Source organism: Lepidochelys kempii, chromosome 12, assembly GCF_965140265.1.
Source record: "Lepidochelys kempii isolate rLepKem1 chromosome 12, rLepKem1.hap2, whole genome shotgun sequence".
NCBI classification, from domain to species: domain Eukaryota; kingdom Metazoa; phylum Chordata; order Testudines; family Cheloniidae; genus Lepidochelys; species Lepidochelys kempii.
Genome location: NC_133267.1, coordinates 22,514,464 through 22,535,418, shown reverse-complemented (window position 1 = coordinate 22,535,418; position 20,955 = coordinate 22,514,464). Strand labels below are relative to the sequence as shown.

Sequence of the window (20,955 nt, the reverse complement as noted above, 5' to 3'; positions counted from 1 at the left end):
CATATTTCAACAGATAAATCAGCATTGTGCTGTACATTGCCATTTCCTTGTAATCCTGAAGCAGATTATTGATGATGATGTTGGTGTGGAGAGAAACTGGCTATAACTATAGATATTGGACAGGATAATAGTATATGTGATGAAGACATTGATAGGAATACAGTGACTCCATCTTCTGGCTGAAAAGAGAAACTTTAGGAATTCTGGTTCTTACCTTCAAATATATGTGGGGATAAATGTAGAAAATCTGGAAAAATTATTCTGAAAATTTAAATATGTGAGACCTAAGTGACGTTCTAATATACAATAAATATATACATCACCAATTAAGAAATTTAAAATGATTTTCTGACTACAACAAAAAAGCCCTTGTTGGCACAAAGTGGATTATAGATATGTAGATATCGGGAAAAGAAAATATGTCTTGGATTTATGCTACACAGTAAAAGTTAATTCACTTCATTTTTTAAAAACAATGATATTGTCTTGAAAGTAATTTAGACATTTGCATCAATATATCCTAGAATATCTCATGTCCACTCATAGGGACATATAGATATTCTAAAAAATGTTAACAAATCTGAATGTATTAAAATTTCTTGCTTACATTAGAAGTAGAGATAATGATTCCTATTCTGATCACAGTTACAGCTGCATACATCTGGAAGTAACTCCACTGACCACCTTGGAGGTATTCTGGATTTAGACAGGTGTACAGGAAGTGTGAAGATATTGAGACCGGCTCTGAACTATTATTAAACTAATTTTTGAGGTATAATGTACTATTTCCTATTAGTACTCGGAAATCAAAGGTGATCTCTATGAGGGAGGATTGAGGCATATTGGGGTCCACTGTGAGGAAAGCTGCTGCTGCTCATGCTGTACCTGTTCTATGGATGATGAAATGACTTCAGGCACTTGGGCTGCCAATCCATCACTTTTTACAAGCCCTAAAAAGTCACTTAAAAGATCATTCTATTGGTGCTTGGCTCAAGGATCTCATTACAGTTAAAAATGATTGGCATAGCTGATTTAATGACTAAGATGGTAATGAACACAGGATAATGTTTGAGACCTAGGGGTAAGAATTTTCAAAAGTGCCAAGTGACTTAAGAGCCTTATCCCATTCTCAAGTCACTTTGGCACTTTTGAAAATTTTTACCCCTAGGTTAGGCAGTGAATTTGTGCTAGGAGGATTTGGACATTGCTGAGGTGACACAATATAGATTTAATCCTGCAAGTTGGTGAGCAGTTCCTGACTCTGTGCCATCTCCCTGCACAAGAACCTGGTGCAAGGGCTGTTCCTGGGGCATTCTTAGAAGCTGGAGTACAGTTTGGGGCCGTAGGCAGCTGTGTACAAGTTAGGGTTGCTCTCGGGCTGCTCTAAACTGCACCAGGGGCTGAAGTAGACTCTCCTTAGACTAGGACAGGGAAGGCACAGAGGTGGTGCAAAGTGATTCCTCCACCTTCCCTTTAAGGCCTCTGTGCTGAGCTCTGTGGCAGTACACAGATGAATTGGGCCTGGTATTTTTCCTTTGAATGATTTGTTATAAAGACAGTATAGTAGCTTGGTTGGCAACTCCAGTGTGACCATGTGGGAGTCCCAAGATCAAGTTGGGAGTAAAGACTCTGAAATGTTTGCTCTCTGGTTTAACAGTGAAATAATGGAGCTAACAATCTGTGGGAGACATCACTTTTAAGAACCCCTGGCATAACTTTTCAATGAAGTATATTAACCTTGGGATCATGAAATAGGAGAAGGAAAATGTTGGAACATAAAATGTCAGGGAAAACTCAAACTTAAACTTGCTGTTTTTTGGGTATGCTTTTTAAAATAATTTAAAATAATTTAGTTCATATTGGTATTTTAAAAAATAGCAGGATGGCTGTAGTAGAACAAAATTACCAAATTACCTTATATCATAACAGTATTTAGTGCTTCCGTGGTGTCTGGAATCTGATCACAGAGATTATTTGTATGCATTGTGTCCTATGTACATGTTTAAACAACAATCCTATTGTACCTTGTAACCAATATGTACAGTTGAATAAACAGTTTAACTGTTCACATGCATTGTTTCTATATGATGGAATGCAGTACAGTAAGTATACCCAAATGGATAATGTTCCTCTTGTGCTGGGAGAGACCAGCAGGGACTGGCTATTTAGGGGTATCAGTATACTAATACAGTACTAGGGTGAAAGGAAGCATATGACTCACAAATGTAGCATGCTTCACCTGTTTTGTTGCTGGTTTTATGATTTCATGCTGCTTAAGCATTATGATTTTGTGATTGAACTGTCTGTTTTCCTCCCTTGCAGTGTAATAAAATGACATTGAAAAAAACCTTCCCATCTAGAATATAGCCCATTTAAATATATCAGCATTTGATCTGAATCCTTGAAATAGCTGTGATTTGTCCTCAGCTCTTCTCAGCTTTTGGGTCTGCACTCTGTGCTAATCTGCCTCATAGATACCTCGTAAAGAGAAGAAGTCAAGAAGTTTCCCCCAATCTGAGCATGTTTGACTTTTTTTTTTCCACTTCATTTTCTTTTGTGTTGTCATAGAATATCATAGAATATCAGGGTTGAAAGCAACCTCAGGAGGTCATCTAGTCCAACCCCCGGCTCAAAGCAGGACCAATCCCCAACTAAATCATCCCAGCCAGGGCTTTGTCAAGCCTGACCTTAAAAATATCTAAGGAAGGAGATTCCACCACCTCCCTAGGTAACGCATTCTAGTGTTTCACCACCCTCCTAGTGAAAAAGTTTTTCCTAATATCCAACCTAAACCTCCCCCACTGCAACTTGAGACCATTACTCCTTGTTCTGTCATCAGCTACCACCGAGAACAGTCTAGATCCATCCTCTTTGAAACTCCCTTTTAGGTAGTTGAAAGCATCTATCAAATCCCCCCTCATTCTTCTCTTCCGCAGACTAAACAATCCCAGTTCCCTCAGCCTCTCCTCATGAGTCATGTGTTCCAGTCCCCTAATCATTTTTGTTGCCCTCCGCTGGACTCTTTCCAATTTTTCCACATCCTTCTTGTAGTGTGGGGCCCAAAACTGGACACAGTACTCCAGATGAGGCCTCACCAATGTCGAATAGAGGGGAACGAACATGTCCCTCGATCTGCTGGCAATGCCCCTACCTATACATCCCAAAATGCCATTGGCCTTCTTGGCAACAAGTGCACACTGTTGACTCATATATATATGTTGTCTTCTGTATATATCTCATTCTCATTATTATTCAGCTACATTATTATTTCATTATATTCTTATACTATTATTTCAGTATAGAAAGAAGGGTAAAAGGTGTCATAACATTCTTCCTACTAACTTATAGAAATATTGTCTTGCAAGTTAACTAAAAAGAACAAAACCAAAAATCTCCAAATCACCAGCCAAGAGCATGTATGCAGCCAAATGCTCACATTTAGAAATAGTAATATTTAATTTAGCATTTACATACAATAACACTTTTTTTTAATCTTTAAAGTGCTTCATAAACATCAGTCCATGTAGCACTATGAGACTGGTAGGTGGTGGTGTTCCCATTTTACAGATGGCAAAACTGAAGCAGAGAAGACCAGCACCTTCAAAAGTGGACTTTTTTTGCGTACCTAGATTAGAAACTTTTGTCCTGATTCTATGCTCCCTTTGAGCTCAGGTAGAGTTTTGTGTCTCAACACTTCTGAAAATCAAGTCTAAGAATCTTTGAATCTGTCCAGCTCCACTTTTTGTAGAACCTGAAGCAGGGAGCAAAGGTAGGTTTATGCCACCTTTACACTCTTCCAACTCTGGAGTTGTCTGAGCACCAATTTTGCCCCCAATATAAGTTAGAACAGCTCCAAGAATGCTCTAATTTGCACAGACTGGTTATGGCCCCAAAGGCCATTATGTCAGTTAGGGAATGCCAGAGCACAGGAGTCCTCCTGCTATGCCCTCTCTCCACAGCCATATACCTGACACACCACCTACACTAGCTTTTCATCACCTTAGGAATTCTCATCTGACTGGTTGAACCAACTTTGAGTCAAAAGAAGCCATAGTGGGGGCCAGGATCTGGCCCAAAGTATCTAAAATTAGGCACTGGAAACTTTAAGGGACTTGTCCAAGACCACACAGGGCATTTGCATCAGAATTGGGATTATAATTTAGCTGTTCTAGACTTCCAATCCTGTGCTTATTCCAAATCAATGTGGTTTACTAGGTGTCTCAAAGAAAATCTGAAAATACACAAGTCCAGACCCTCAGCTTTTGTAAATTGGTACAGCTACTTTTGCAAGCAATGGAGCTGTGCCAGCATACACCAGATGAGGATATAACCCACAGTGTTTAAGTGCAAAGCTTTAGAACACTGTCAGTACTTCAATCCTACCACATGATGGAGGACTTTCATGAGGGGCAGTAAGAAAAGGAGTACTTGTGGCACCTTAGAGACTAACAAATATATTTGAGCATAAGCTTTCGTGAGCTGTAGCTTACGAAAGGTTATGCTCAAATAAATTTGTGAGTCTGAATTCGCAAAAAGAAAAGGAGTACTTGTGGCACCTTAGAGACTAACACGGCTGCTACTCTGAAACATGAGGGGCAGTGTGATTTGTTTAGACTTTTCTAAATTTATCATAGAATTGTAACTGGAATTGTCAGTTTTGCTCTCTAAATAATGAACATTTAGGGTTTATTCTACTGGACTATTTTTAGACTACAGAGCTTGCCCACAACCTCTCTGTCATATTTTCATTACTTATACATTTGTCTGCAGGCCAGTGATAATTAACAAATCATTAACATTTCTGTTACATTTAATTTTGCTAAAAATATTTGATCAAGATTACTAAATGGGACTCGCCTCTTAGTTATGGTGATGTGTATTATATCACATTAAGGGACAGATTTTCAAAGGTATTTAAGTGCCCAAAGAGGCAGATAGGTGCCCCGTGGATTTTTCAAAAGTATCTAAGTGCCCTACTGCCATGGCTCCTATCTAGAGCACTGAGTACCTATCTGCATCATTAGGCAGCTAGATTCCTCTAAACATCTGGCCCTAATTCTATTGTAGTTACCAAGCATAGTGATCCTTACCTAGCTCTAAAGAACTGAAGTACATGGAGCTGCACCAGATTATACCAGCTGAGGATCTGATCATGTGCTTTAAAAGGAACTTTTTATATTGGAATAGTTTTAGGTGCTACTGGTCTGACGTGATATTGTATGAAGCATCCATTACTAATCCGAGTGAGAGGTTATTTATTTATAGAGTTGTGTGTAGTTTTATTTAAAGATCCCAAAACCATTCCTGACGTGTTTTAGTACAAACTTAGTGCCAAATCCTGCTTGTTTTGCTCATGTGAGGTGTCCATTGAACGGACCTGATGCACTACTGCTTTGCACCTTGTGTTATATTTTATACCTTTGTAAAATGGCTGTAAACGTTATCTCCAGTGAGAGAGGCAAATTATGATTTGGTAGTAACTTATATTTTTCATTCATTTTGCATAGGCTTAAATAACTACACAAGGTGCAAGGCAGTGGAGATTCAGATCCCCATGTTTGAAAAAAGTTTGCTAAGACTTAAGTTTGCCTCCAGTGAAGCCAATGATAATTTTGCCATAGACTTCCATAAAAGCAGGAATGTACCCACAGGATCAGCTTCTGGCCCCAGATATCATCTCTTTATGCTTTTCCGGTAGTGTAAGGGGTTTATAAAGCTACCATAAACAGATAATTGAAGATTATTTATTCAAGGGAATCCCTGGGTAATATAGAGCTGTCTGGCTCTTCACCTCCCAGCCCCACTAGAGCAGAAGCATATCTGGGATTTGGCTGGAGATATGAGGGTATGCAAGAGTACTTCTGTACCTTGGCTGATCTCCTAATGTATTCCTAACCCAAAGAATTAAAAAAAGCATGAGTCACGACCCCAAATATCATGAGATTGGCTTAAAAATCATAATATTTTAAAAATAATAAATTTAGTAATTTTTTTTTATCTTGAGGATATTGAGCCTGGGGGGTTCACACTTTCAGTCTTTTCTCCCTGCCCAAGATGGCTAGAAACATACTTTTTTTTTTAAATGAAAGCTGAGCTTCTGACATCATAATGACTTCAGAAGCTTGGTCTTTAAGAAAAATGCTAAATATTGTGAGGATGTGATAAAATCTTGAGCTTTGGTAACACCGGGAGGAAGAGAACATAACATAAGAATGGCCATACTGGTCAGACCAAAGGTCCATGCAGCCCAGTATCCTGTCTACCGACAGTGGTCAATACCAGGTGCCCCAGAGGGAGTAAACCTAACAGGTAATGATCAAGTGCCATCCATCTCCACCCTCTGACAAACAGAAGCTAGGGACACCATTTCTTACTCATCCTGACTAATAGCCATTAATGGATTTAACCTCCATGAATTTATCCAGTTCTCTTTTAAACCCTGTTATAGTACTAGCCTTCACAACCTCCTCAGGCAAGGAGGTCCACAGGTGGACTGTGCGCTGAGTGAAGAAGAACTTCCTTTTATTTGTTTTAAACCTGCTGCCCATTAATTTCATTTGGTGGCCCCTAGTTCTTATATTATGGGAACAAGTAAATAACTTCTCCTTATTCACTTTCTCCACACCACTCATGATTTTATAAGAGACAGAAACAAGAGTTACTATGATATTTTTGCAAGTTTCCTCATTCAACTTTCTGGAAAGCTGTAATTACTACATTTCTATCTCTGTGTGGTGCTGTGTGAGGTAATAAATTAGCACTCGCAGGTCTACCCATGTGATTTCAAAATGGTGGCTTACAGCAAACCCTGATGGCTTCTCCTGATTCTGGATGAGATCCAGAATTCTAACAAAATGATTCCCCTGATAAACAAATGCCCAAATATTTACTTCTGGTAGCAAGAGACATTAAATGACAGCAAAATCCAGCAAACACCTTTTGACTCAGTGCAGTTACCCTGTGGAGTGGTTTCTTTTCCTATGGCATCCTACCACAGTTGAGATCAGCAATAGTGCTTGAGCTGGACCTTCCTATTGGTATAAGGAAGAAAGGGCTTCTGTGGAGACCTGCAGTTTTGGAGTTTCTCCTACCTCCTTGGTCCAAAATAGCCCAGATCTGAGGACCTTCAGGATATGCTATAAACTCATGTCCCTCTTCCCCAGGGTGTTTGGAAATAGTGGAGAGAGCTGTTAGGATGAGGAATTGTTGGAGGGGGATGGGATACAAGGTTTTAAGTTGCCTGGTTCATGAGTGGTGGGTTATGTTGAATAGTACTGCTGCATTTTGGTTGTGCTGGAGTATTATATTTACTTTTTATCTTGATTGGTGCCAGGGGCATACAGATCCAAATAAATAAATTAGATATTATTGAAGTCAAGAACTTAGAAAGATTGAAGAAAAGGATTAAATAGTTCTATAGATAACAAACATCCAGAATTAAAATAGTAATATTTAAAAAGCCCATATGTTTCAGGGCATATACAGGCATCTAATTCATACTGAGATTTCGGAAGAAACCTTTCCCTTTTGGCAGGTTATCCAGTAACTGCTACTTCATGGTTTCTTGCATCTTGCTATGAAGCAGCTGCTGCTAGCCACTGTGGATGACAAAATACTAGAGTAGATACACCACTGGTCTGACACAGTATGGCATGTTCCTGTACATAGTGAGGAAATGAGCTCTTTCATGTCCACCTGCAAATAGTTTCAAGAGAAAAGAACAGAGGAGAAGGGCTTTAATATAATTAGGATGTACTGCTGAATTAACTTTTAGTGGCTCTGTCTGTTGGGCCAAACAGTGGCCAATTGCTCCACCACAGTGAACATTACTACTACTTGTCACCCAGGTAGGGGAAGAGCATTCCAGGTATGGGAGATGGCTTGTTTGAAGGCCAGTGGGAAGAAGGCTGGTTTGGTGAGATGGGAGGGGTTGGTTAATATACTGGTAGTGAAAAGGGTTTCAAAGAATAAGTATTAAATTGTCCAAAAAGCCACATTTAAAGATTAATGAATTCTAGAAAGGTAGCAAAACACAAAGAAAGTTCAGTTTCCCTCCAGATTGAAATAATGTGAAAGTTTGACTCTCCAAATTAAACCTTTTCAACAAGTGAGCTGTCTTGTACAAATGATCTGTGTCTGCTAGCAAGTGCTGCCTTCTGACAGTTGAGGACAAGATTGCTCTGACCCATCCATCAATTAATATCATACAAGTGTTTCTGGAAACTGAAATTCCAGGGTTCACAGGGGGAAAAAAACATCTGCATCAACTGCATTCTTATGAAAATCTCCACCTTGCGTTTAGAAAATTAAGTCCCTATGGGTGAACTAAGGCAGCAAGAAGTTAAGTGAGTTGCTCAAGGTCACATGGAAAGTCTCTGGCAGGGCCAGGAGCAAACCCCAGGTCTTCTGACTCCCAGCCGTGTACTTTAATTACAAGGCTATGTGTTCTCTTTTGGGCAAAGGTTCTAGTTAGCTCTCATTTTAAATGTACCAGTTCATGAATTTCTTTTCTAACATATAATTAGGTCTTTTTGAAAAAATAGTTTGAAAAAATTGCTTGCAAGCAGAGATTGTATATGCAAGATTCAGCCCAAAGCAAATGTTTATGGCTCATATAAACATTCTGAAACATGATTCATAATGGAACTGTTGAACCAAATAGAACTGTAGTGACTGATATGGGCTTGGAGTAATATTTGGAAGGTAAAAAATATAAGGTTATAAGTTGCAGTAAAGCCTACAGTTTCATACGGTATTAGTGATTATTAGATATATATTAATGTATTCTCCTGTAATTCTCTTGGATTACTACTTGGGTTTTCACCTGGTCTGCTAGTAGTACAATTTATTGTAATTTAAGACATCCAGATTCACATGATGCCTACCGTATAGCTGTATATATTACACGTCTTTGAACTAAAAATAGTGAAGTAATTATTATACTTTGATAAAGGTAACCATGTCTATTCAGCTACTTTTCTGCATGATTGCAATAGAAATGGGGGGGGGGGAGAAAAGGAGGAAAAAACAAAAGCAGCAGCAGCTGCTTACAACCATCTGAAAGAAAGATGATCTCTTATCCTGGCTTCCTCTTGCTGAATAAAACTTGATGTGATCAGGTCACTGCATGTAAAATGCTGTAAGAATGTGATCTGTACTCCATCATTATAAAATTCAAACAGTCTTGAACCTTTTTATTCCACCCTGTTCATATTTATCTTCTTGGTCCTGCCTTCACTGTGCACCACATTTGTATTGATAAATTGTAGGTACTAGGAGATGTATTGATGGGATGAAGACAGTTCAAAATGTAGAGTGCTCTGGCTTTGCATATCATTACACCTAGCTTGCTCTTTGCCTCTTGAAAGCTGTCGATTTGTGCATTATTGCTATTCAGGCTGATAAATGACAGTAATTGTTCTTAAGTTGAAGAGCTGGCTTAATGTGCTGACTTGCTTGGGAATTCTGAGCACCAGGGTTAAACTGGTGTGCCGCTGGTTCTAACTGAATGGTCTTTTCCAGCTGAGAATAGATACTTAATTGAATTACTTACTTTTCATGCATTTTGCCGCCTTGCATTTGCTGGGGGGGGGGGTGGGAAATTCATAACAAGATCACAGAATTCAGAATTGTTTATGGAGAGTTCAGGACCAATGTGTGCCCCCATTTCAAGTGGCCTGCTCCCAGAGGTGCTAATAAAAAAAGTTGAGCGTGAGAATGCCTTAGCCCTGCATTTGCATGGGGACAGACATATGTAGGCTAATAACGCATGGGGTACGAACGTATCCTCCTTCTTTCCTCTATATCCCCAGTGATTGCACCTGTGCTCACCATCCTATCAAAACTCAATTCTAAAGACAAAATCAAACTCATATTGATGAGTTTTTGATGGGAATTTTTTGGCAATGTTACTTTGTCCACTGCTTAAGGTTTGTGCTAATTTTAAAAAGGGACACAATTTTCAGTCCTTATTCACACAAAATTCCCATTAATCTTGGTGGAAGTTTTGCTTGAGTAAAGTCTTCCGGATTCAATTTTAATAATTCCAAATGTTCAGAAAAGCTCAGTGTGTCATATTCAATTGTTCACCATTTTTTTTCTGGGTCACCTTAACCATATGTTTAAACACCGATACAAATTAAGAGTTTCCAATCACCAGAGTAATGGGCTATTTCACATGGTCATACCTCAATCAGGGTTGTGTTTTTTTTTTTTTTTTTGCTTCCAACCCTTCAGTCATTTACAGTGACAACTGCACATTGCCACATTCTGCATGTGTACTGCAGAATTACAAATGAGAGGAGATGAACTGTCTGAGGTTGCAATAATAGGATGCAAGACAAGGTAAATAAGTATTTTTTTGTGCTTGTTCCCTCAATTTGCTAAAAATCCCCTTTTTATATATGAAGTTTATAGTAGTTTCATCTGTGATCCAGGGAGTCCTCTATCCTACCTATGATGATAACATATGGGAAGTTCTTAGGAACAGAGACTTTTTTTTTTGTTCTGTATTTGCACAGTGCCTAGCACAATGGGGTCTGGATCTGTGACGAAGACTCCTACATACTACGGTAGTACTATGACTAATAACTTGTCATCTTTAGTCTGATGGCTGAACTCCAAACAGTTTAGAACAAGCCTTAAATTTCTGGGCCCTAGTTCAAAAGAGGTATCTAGCAATTCATGCAGGGGCATTGAATTGCTTTTTTATCTGTGGACTGACAGTGCTGTTAGTTCCAGAAGATTATATATCTGTTTGAACCTTAAATGGAGTTTCAGCATCGTGTAGAAGGAGTAACGAGGGTGGTAGGGGAAGTAGTAAGAATATGCTAGAAAAATCATTTTAATATTTGTTTCTTCCTTAAAATTAGATATCTGAATTCAAACAAAACTTCTTTTCCTTAGCCTGAGGTGCCAGACTGCTTTTCAGTTAAACGTAGGTGGCTACATGGGTATGCTGGATCATACTAATCAATGAACAATTATTTTAATTCCTGTGATGCTAACAAAAAGTACTAAACACAAACGCATTGTATACTCTTACACACACACACACCCCGATATACGAAATGAACATGACATTCCACACCTTACCACGACCCCATAGGTCTCTGTCCCAAATATATGTATATATCTCTCCAAGAACAGGAAACTGCTTCCAAACTGGATGTTTTTCTGGTTGCATGCATCATTTCATTATTGTAAAAGAATGTGAAATCCATGTTTTTCAACTCTTTGAGCTAGGAGAACATTAAAGAAGATGCCCTAAAAGATAGGGGCTAAGAATCCCTTGACTGATTGAAGTCCCACAAAACTGGCAAGTAGATACTGATCATGTAATCAGTTATGTGTGGAACTTCCAGGGAAGATAATGAGAGTTGAAAGCACTAAGCACCTCACAGACCCTATACTACTTGGGTCAGTTGGTAACATTATATGGAATTAAATGTACAAGTAAAGAACTTCAGAAGTTATTAACTTTTGTACAAAGCCATAAAAATGTAATAGTGATGCTAAATGGTCACCTTGGGCAATATTAAGTTAACTATATGCATTTTGATTGGAGTCCAGTGCAATCAAACATTTTTTTTTTTGTACAAGTAAATTCTTAAGTCAATGGATGGTCTCGGATGGTGGAGGATCAATGGATAATGTTAGCATACACACACTTTTTTTCTTTTGGCAGATATTTGTGATCTTAAATTTATTTCATATAATAAAAAAATAATCCTGCATTCAGATCAGTTCCTTCTTCTGCTGATGTCATTGGCACATCTGAAAACTGAAGTAAGTGTGTGTGTGCGAACGCGTGCATGCGCATATATATGCGGCATGTGTATTAGTTGATTCAAGGGTATTCATAAAGCAGACAACTGAGTAGTGGGAGAGAGCTCAGTTGTAACACCAGTTGTCTATAATTGACTTATTGCTTCAAACTACCACCATTAAATTGTTAGGTATACTTATTATCCCTGGAGAAACTCACCAGCTTTAAAAGGGACACTGATTCTATTTACATTAGAACATGGTGTCCCTCTATAAATATATGGCAAATAACATAGATTATTCAAATATTAGAAATTTTAATCTTTTTTTAGTACATTTGTTTATTATAATATGGATCTCACCTATCTGTTGTTCTTGTTATTGAGACACCCTGTAGAAGTCACTACGACCTTCTTTCCTCTGTCCCCAACCTCAGAGTGTTTTCAAGCAGAAAGGGGCCTATCATGTCCATGTATAGTGTTATATGGAAACTGCAGATTTTGTTTTAGGCTGCCTTTTTACCCAGTTGTCCTGGGTTTCTCTCTGCTTTAAAAATAAAGTAAATGGCCATCAAGTAAGTTTCTTATTTGTAAGATCAGGAAAATAATATCTCTAGCTTTAAGTGACTCGAGAATGGTAGGCTTCTTGAAAGCCTGTTTGGACAAGCTCTTCCTTCTCCATTTTCGTCATCTTCACTTTCCTGGTTGCATTGCCTGTAGTCGCTGTATAGCACCTGCGTCCTGCTGCCGTGGCGCCACGCTACTGTCTTCAGATCTTGAAGGCTGCCTGAGAAATCCCCACCCATCCCAAAGAAAAAGCTGAGTAATGGGCCTGAAGCCCAATGTGAGGCAGGTGTGGAGCCAATGCAGTGTCGTATTTACATTCTGCCACCTTGTGGACTGCATCTTTATATTTACTTAATGCTTTTTTGCCTCGATCTTCAGAGACAAGATCAGCTCCCAGACTGCTACACTGGGCAACGCAGTATGGGGAGGAGGTGAGCAGCCCTCAGTGTGAAAGAACAGGTTAAGGACTATTTAGAAAAGCTGGACGTACACAAGTCCATGGGTCCAAATCTAATGCATCCAAGGGTGCTGAGGGAGTTGGCTGATTTGATTGCAGAGCCATTGGCCATTATCTCTGAAAATTTGTGGCAATTGGGGGAGGTCCTGGATGATTGGAAAAAGGCAAATATAGTGCCCATATTTTAAAAGGGGAAGAAAGAGAACCTGAGGAACTATAGCCTCACTTCAGTCCCTGGCAAAATCATGGAGCAGGTCCTCAAGGAATCCATTTTGAAGCACTTGGAGAAGAGGAAGGTGATCTGGAACAGTCAACATGGATTCACCAAGGGCAAGTCATGCCTGATCAACTTGATTGCCTTCTATGATGAGATAACTGGCTCTGTGAAAATGAAGAAAGAGGTAGATGTGATATATCTTGACTTTAGCAAATCTTTTGATACAGTCTCCCACGGTATTCTTGCCAGCAAGTTAAAGAAGTATGGGCTGGATGAGTGGACTATAAGGTGGATAGAAAGCTGGCTAGATCATTTGGGCTCAACAGGCAGTGATCAATGGCTTGATGTCTAGTTGGCAGCCGGTATCAAGCAGAGTGCCCCAGGGGTCGGTTTTGGGTCCGGTTGTTCAACATCTTTATCAATGATCTGGATTGGGATTAATTGCACCCTCAGCAAGTTCAGATAAGCATAGGATCCAGAGTGACCTAGGCAAATTGGAGGATTGGGTTAAAAGAAATCTGAGGTTCAACAAGGACAAGTGCAGAGTCCTGCAATTAAGAAGAAAGAATGCACAGCTACAGGCTGGGGGCCAACTGGCTAAGCACAGTTCTGCAGAAAAGGACCTGGTGATTACAGTGGACGAGAAGCTGGATATGGGTCAGCAGTGTGCTCTTGTTGCCAAGAAGGCCAACAGCATATTGGGCTGTATTAGTAGGAGCATTGCCAGCAGATAGAGGGAAGTGATTATTCCCCTCTATTCGGCACTGGTGAGGCCACACCGGGAGTATTGCGTCCAGTTTTGGTCCCCCCACTACAGAAGGGATGTGGACAAATTGGAGAGAGTCCAGCGGAGGGCAACAAAAATTATTAGGGGGCTGGGGCACATGACTTAGGAGGAGAGGCTGAGGGAACCGAGAGGTAGTGGAATCTCCATCCTTAAAGGTTTTTAAGGTCTGGCTTGACAAAGCCTTGACTGGGATGATTTAATAGTGTTGGCCCTGCTTTGAGCAGGGGATTGGACTAGGTGACCTCCTGAGGTCTCTTCCAACCCTAATATTCTATGATTTAGCACCATAGGCCTGAATGTCACTTTTGCTCCACATCCTGATCTTCAGTTGTCCAGTTCCCTTGAACTCCTCTGACAGAAGGTTAAATGAGGGTGTATCTCCAACTGATGTTTCATTCTTTTCAATCCACTCTTCATAAGTTCTTTAATCCTTTGAGATTCAGAGTCTGCCAAAAGAAAAAAGTATTGAAAATAGGAATAATTTAGGAACACTGGAAATAAATATTGGAGAAATTCCATGCTGTTGGGCATGTTTAAGGCCTGCTTCTAGATTTTTGGGGATTTCTGTTCTTTTTGGTTTGTTATACAGAACTTAATTTTCATTTTTAAAGAACTTTTAGTTACAGGAGAACTTTACTAATAATAAGGGGACAAAATTTGGATAGATTTGCTTCCAAAAGCAGTCACAATATGCCATGAGCATTTTGCAAACATAATGGAATTTCCCAGTCCTGAAGGGCAAACAAGACTGAGTTGTTGTTTTGAATCTACAGACAGAGTGAAATCATCTTGACTCCAAGGCCTGGTCTACAGTTGGGGGGCGAGCTAAGTTGGTCTAAGTTACGCAACTTCAGCTACAAAAATAGCGTAGCTGAAGTCAATGTACTTAGAGCTACTTACCATGGTGTCTTTGCTGTGGTAGGTTGACTACTGACGCTCCCCTGTCGACTCCGCCTATACTTCTTGCTCCGGTGGAGTACCGGACTTGATGGGAGAGTGCTCGGCTGTCGATTTCTCATGTCTTCACTAGACATGATAAATTGACCCCCACTCCCCGCTGGATTGATCACTCCAGAGGTAAGTGTATACATGTCCTAAGAGAGTTGCAGACATCCCAATTCAGGTAGTTGGTGGTATGCCTACTTTACAGATGGGGTCTTTAAACTGAAGTTAAGTGATAGGTTCAAGTCTCCTCATTAATAAGAGGCAAAACCATCAATACAAGTCAGGTGTTGTGACTTCCAATCCCCTGGTCAGCACACTTTGGAAAAAGGGAACAAGGTTGTGGCTTGATTGTCAGAGATGCTGAGCATGAATATGTTCTGCTGAAGTCATTCACAGCTGTGAAGGGGTGGCCACGCTGAAGATCAGGCATGGCTAGCATAATTCAATGTTTAAAAAAATCCTGGCAAATAGTTGGTTCAGTAGATAAGAACATGAATCCTGTTTGTTGTGCACAATGCATTTTTCTCTGAGATGAGATGGACAACCAGTTCAGAGATCTAAGTGTAGGAGCGATGATCTGTGATAAGATAATGCTAATGAGAAGGGCTAGAGATGAATTTATATTTTCCCCTCCATTTCTCTCTCTTTTTTTTTTTATTTCAGCTTAAAGAATTTCAAGAAGTATTTTTTGACAGTGGTCTTGTGATTTGTACATCATGTTGAACCCTGTCTATTGTCTCCAGCTTGCTGACCGTAAGGAGACCTAATGGAAATTCCCAGAGATGGGTGATGGTATTTTACACCCTTTATCTGACTTCAGTCAGCTCTTCAGGTGATTGTAGTTTTAGCTTTGGAGCAGTTGCACTTACCCTTGAGTTTGTCACATGGCTATGCTTCTGGCACTTGGTTTTGGCTGCTTTATCCCTCTGGATATAATTTTTTACTTTGTGCATTTACTTAGTGTAAATATTGTTGAGCAGGAGATAACAGTGCAGATGTTTCATGGTTGAAAAGGGGAGGTTGTTACCTGCACTAGTATTTTCCTATCCCAATCTGTGTTCAGTATATAGATGTGATGCTATTCATATCTCTTATACAGTCAATATTCTTTCTGAATCTGAACTCCACTATTTTAATTAGCTATGCAAAGCCATTTTGTGAGACAGTGACTATACACCAGAATCCTGATCAAAATCGACTAACTCCTTTGAATAGACTTCCAGGAAGGGAAAGGAAAGAGAATTAATCATTTCAGGGACTCAAAATATTCTTCTGAAAAGCATCTACTGGACACTGGAATAGAATGGACTGGATCTTAAGGCAAAATTCCTACTTACAGTATATTTAAATTGTGTGTATATGTAAAATGCACATTAGAGCAATGTTTTCTTCTAAAAGAATAAACTCCTTGGTGTATGCCTTAAAATTACTTATTATAGGCACTGTTGGTAGCAACACCTTTATTCTAGGTTGCCCAGTTCTTCCCATTATAAAACCCTATTTTCAGCTGTCTAAAAGTTTTTGTTAAACTTTAGCCATTCAGACTGAAATTTTCCATGCCAAGTGTCTGCTTTTGTCTGACTTTTTTGGAAAGTTTCAACTAAAACTGTTCAGTCATTTCCATGAAGTAGATGAGGTAAAAATATGTTGTTTTAGCACCTCCATGTGTTTAGAGCAGGGATTTGACAGTGGGCATTTGTCTCAGGGAAGTGCCTTTTGCTGTTTCAGTGGGGGAAAAAAACACCCAAATTTGGCCGCGTTATGAGCCTTGGAACAATTTCAGTTTGCACATACTCAGTAGAGGTTTGTTAGAGTTTGGCAGCTCAGTGTTCAGAAGATTCCCTCTGTCCTGAGCATGCTCCAGTACAGCTCTTTCAGGGGCTGAGCAGGACATTCCCCTCAGTTGTTCCTCCTGGCTACTGCTGACTATTATAATGCTTGGCGCTGGAACTGAGGCAGTGACCCTTGAACTGGACCTGGGAGCTTGGGACGAGACTGAGATTCAATGAGAAGTCTGTTGTGGGAGGAACTGAGACTAGCTGGGTCAGGAGCTGGGATCAGAAATGGGAGTGGAGAGGGACTGGGAGCTAGTGGGGTAGAGTAGAGAACAGGGGAAGGTGAGGGGAATTGGAAGCCAAGTGAACAAAGGTGAAGTCTGAAGTTCATGGGTGTCAATGGTAAGGCAGTTGATCCATCTTGGTACAGTGGTAATGGTCCTTCCTGTACTGAAAGGGCTAATGATCCCTTTAACGCTATAACAAAAGAAAGCAAAGGCCTTGGTCCTGCAGTGAGCTTTACATAGTGAGATCCACGTGGAACCCCTTGAATTTGCCTAAACAGAAAGCATTGTAGGATTTAGGCTTTAAGAGGCGTTGGCAGTTTGAAAATAATATACAGTATGGTTTGTTCAGCTTTCAGTCACATCAGAGTAAACACCGACTAACTCTGCTGAAGTCAATAGAGTTGCTCTGGATTTACATTTTAGTCTCTAGAAGGTAGAATCTGGGCAAACGTGTGTTTATATGCCTCCCTTGTAAAATGTTTCTATCATTTCTGGCATTAGAGTGTAATTTCTTATAATTTGCCATTTTTAAAATTTGTTTTTTGAGGTTGATAATGTTGATGGGAGTAATTTTAATAAAATTCAATATTTCTTGACCTATATTTTGTACAAATATTGTTAGAAGGATAGTGATTTTTTTATGAAGAATTTTCATGGTATTTCATATTCAAGATTGCTTAGTTGTGAATAGCCACAAAGTGTAAAGTATTGGGCCTGGTTCCCTGATAGACTAAGCCTTCTGCAGGTGTTTGAATGTTAGCAGAAGCCTTTTTGATGTATTTCCTGGGAAAGGTAGGCTGCATCTGAGTCAGCTGGTGAGAGCCCATTGTGCGACAATCCCCAGTGGTAGGGCTGCAGAAAATCTGATGGTCCAGTAATCCTGGTCCATCTAGAACAGCCTTGTAAAATTCCTCTGGCCTGCTTGTCCGGAGTAAAGTAGAAAGCTTCCCTGGACAAATGATGCCAACAAACTTTGCAGAATCTGAGCCTTCAGTTAAAAACCCCTTACAGTTAAAAAGAAAACCTTAGATCTGTGAAATTAGTATAATTGATGCTGCAGCCACCAGACAGTGTGACAGCAGCTGCTCCTCTCATTCACGCAGTTCAGAAGCAGAACAAGTGGAGGAGAAGCTGGAAGAGTACCGACTGAATCCTCTAAGCTACCCCTACCACCAGAGAGACGAACAGTAGGTCCCATTGGGAATATAGTATGCAGAGGAGATGTGCATACGTAGCATGTGTGTGTCTGGAAGTGACTTTCTGGGGTAGGCTAGTAGATTTTTACCTGGGCTGGTAACTTTTTCCTTGAGAATTGTGCAAGGCTAATACAATATTGCAAACCCCAAGCGTTCTGAAGTCATGAGTCAGGCCCCTAAAATCATAATATGAGCTTGAAAATCATGAGATCTTAAATACACTTTAAATTCTTTGTTGAGGGTACATTTGGGTCATCTATTTGAGCTTTACTCAGCAACAATGGGGCTCCTTAGAGGCATTGTTAATAGATGAAAGTTGAGATTCTTATGTAATCATTAACTCCAGGAGCAGAGGATTTAAAAAACCCAAAATGCCTCCTGCCCCAAAATATTGTGAGAGATAGTACCATTCAAATATCTAGTGGTTTTGGACCGAACTAAACTGTTTGCCCAGTTATACTTAAATTGTGGCATGTTTTGAGGGTTACATTTAGCTGTCCTGTTGCATCATACCATCTTCTAGATTTGTAGTGTACAGTTCATAAATAAGTGTTGAGTAAGCACTTAGAAATACTCTATGCTTCTCACTTAGCTGTGTATTACTAAAGCATAGTATATATTCATGAGGAGCAATCCAAACAGAATCAAATGAAGAAATCTGGTGCAATTAGAATGAGTTCCATCAATTATATTTATACAATAGTTTAAAGATTTTGGGTAAAGTTTTTCAAAGTGACTTAGATGTCTAAGTGCCATTTTCAGAAGGAAATTACAAACCTTGGTGCTTAAGTCATAAGAACGTCCATATTGGGTCAGACCAATGGTCCATCCAGCCCAGTATCCTGTCTTCTGACAGTGCCCAATGCCAGGTGCCCCAGAGGGAATGAACAGAAGAGGTAATCATCAAGTGATCCATCCCTTGTCGCCCATTCCTAGCTTCTGGCATGCAGAGGCTAGGGACACTTCAGAGCATGGTTTTGCACCCCTGCTCATCCTGGCTAATAGCCATTGATGGACTTATCTTCCATGAACATATCTAGGTTTTTTTTTTTAGAACCCCGTTATAGCCTTGACCTTCACAATGTTCTCTGGCAAAAAGTTCCACAGTTTGTGTTGTGTGAAGAAAGACTTTATTTTCTTTGTTTTAAATTTTTGCCCATTTCATTTGGTGACCCCTAGCTCTTGTGTTATGAGAAGGAGTAAATAACACTTCCTTATTTACTTTCTCCACACCAATCATGATTTTGTAGTCCTCTATCATACTCCCCCTTAGTCATTTCTTTTCCAAGCAGAAAAGTCCCAGTCTTATTAATCTCTCCTCATATGGAAGCTGTTCCATACCCTAATAATTTTCATTGCCCTTTTCTCTTCGTTTTGCTTTCACTTTTGAAAATGGGAGGTAGGCTTCTAATTTACTTAAGTGCTTTTTGAAAATTTCACCCTTTTGCGTACATTATGGACATGCTACAAGAATACCTCATGCTTTACAGACATTAGCTAATTGCTTCTTCCAACAGCTCTGCAAGGGAGGCAAGTATTTTCCCCCCCCCCCATTTTACAAATGAGGAAATGGAGGCAGAGAAACCATACAAAGTGTGGAAAGCTACAGCGACACTCACTGTCAAAGTCAGGATCAGAATTCAGGAATTCCTGGGACCTAGTCCTATACCCAGGCCACTAATCACATTCACTTTTCTACAATATAAATAAATGCTGTGTAGTGATTCTTTTTTTGGTAAGGTTGAGCTCAAATCATCTGAGGTTTTAGCCTTCTTCACCTAACATGGCCTGAGAGAACTGAATTAAGGGACACATTCCCATAAGAAATTCTGCATAATATTTGAGGCTTTCACATACAAATGTGTACTGAGATACTGTTTCCTCCTCCTTACCTCATGCTAGTTGTGTTGTGGCTTTAAAGTGTCTTCCAGCTCTTGATTTAAAGGGTTTATAGTCTGTGCTAGGTTTCAGTGCTTTGTTTAATTTGCCTATCTGGCAATATGAGCCAATAGCCAAATTATGATGTATTGTCTGCTGATGCAATTCGGCCACTAAAGGATTTAGCACACTGAATTTAGGGATAGACACTGGATGGCTGCTTTTTGGTATGGATCTCCCATTGGTTTCAACATAAGTACAGCATGTAGAAGATTTTCAGGATTAGGCTCTAAATCTGGATATTTCTCACATCAAAGGATAATCCCTGTAGACTATACTGAAAGAAGGTTAGGAGGCAATGGCTATGGTTTAATCAGGCTGCAACTTTATTATTAGATATCTGGGACTACCCGGCCGATAAAAATGTACGGTACTGACAACTCCATTATCGTTTCAATATCTACCCAGGGGCTTCCGCCAGCCCTCGCTTTTTCCATCCTGATCCCCAGCCAACCCATTGCTGTGACTTTATTTCTTCTCCTCCCTCCCCAAATGAGGGTTAAGGTGGGCTATAAAGGAACGGTCATAGGTTTGGAGAAAAGGGGCTTCCCCCACCAGGCTTGCCCTTTATCAACTCCCCAGCCCTTCTTCTCCCTGAGGCATGATGAGTCAGTGTTGCCACGCTGACCCACTGTGTATTTGCAGGAGCATCTCTGCACCTCTCTCTCTCTGACCCCACAGCAAGACGGACAAGATCCCTTCTCCCACCCCCGTATAAGGTGCGGTGTGATCAGTGTCACAAATGTAGAGCTGCATTGACAGTGGTACATATGAAATGCTGTTGAAAGTTGTGGCCAGCTGAAGACACACATACATATTGGCCTGTGTATGGCTGTCATCATCCACCACATCTGTGTGTTTTGGTTTTCTTCTATCTTTTTACAACTATACGGGGAAAGAAAAGCATGAAATACCCCAGATTTCCATTTAGATTTTCAACTCCAAGTTGTAATGTGGAGGCTGAATTTTAATCAAAGGCTGTATCCGCCATTTCATCTTTATACAATATCCTAAAATTCTA

At 39.9% G+C, this 20,955-nt stretch overlaps 1 long non-coding RNA gene across 1 annotated transcript in view; it reads left to right on the top strand.

The window, feature by feature from the left end:
- LOC140896275 (uncharacterized) overlaps positions 1-20,955 on the top strand; it is a 160,452-nt gene that overhangs the window by 35,510 nt on the left and 103,987 nt on the right. The gene's annotated exons all lie outside the window — the stretch shown is intronic.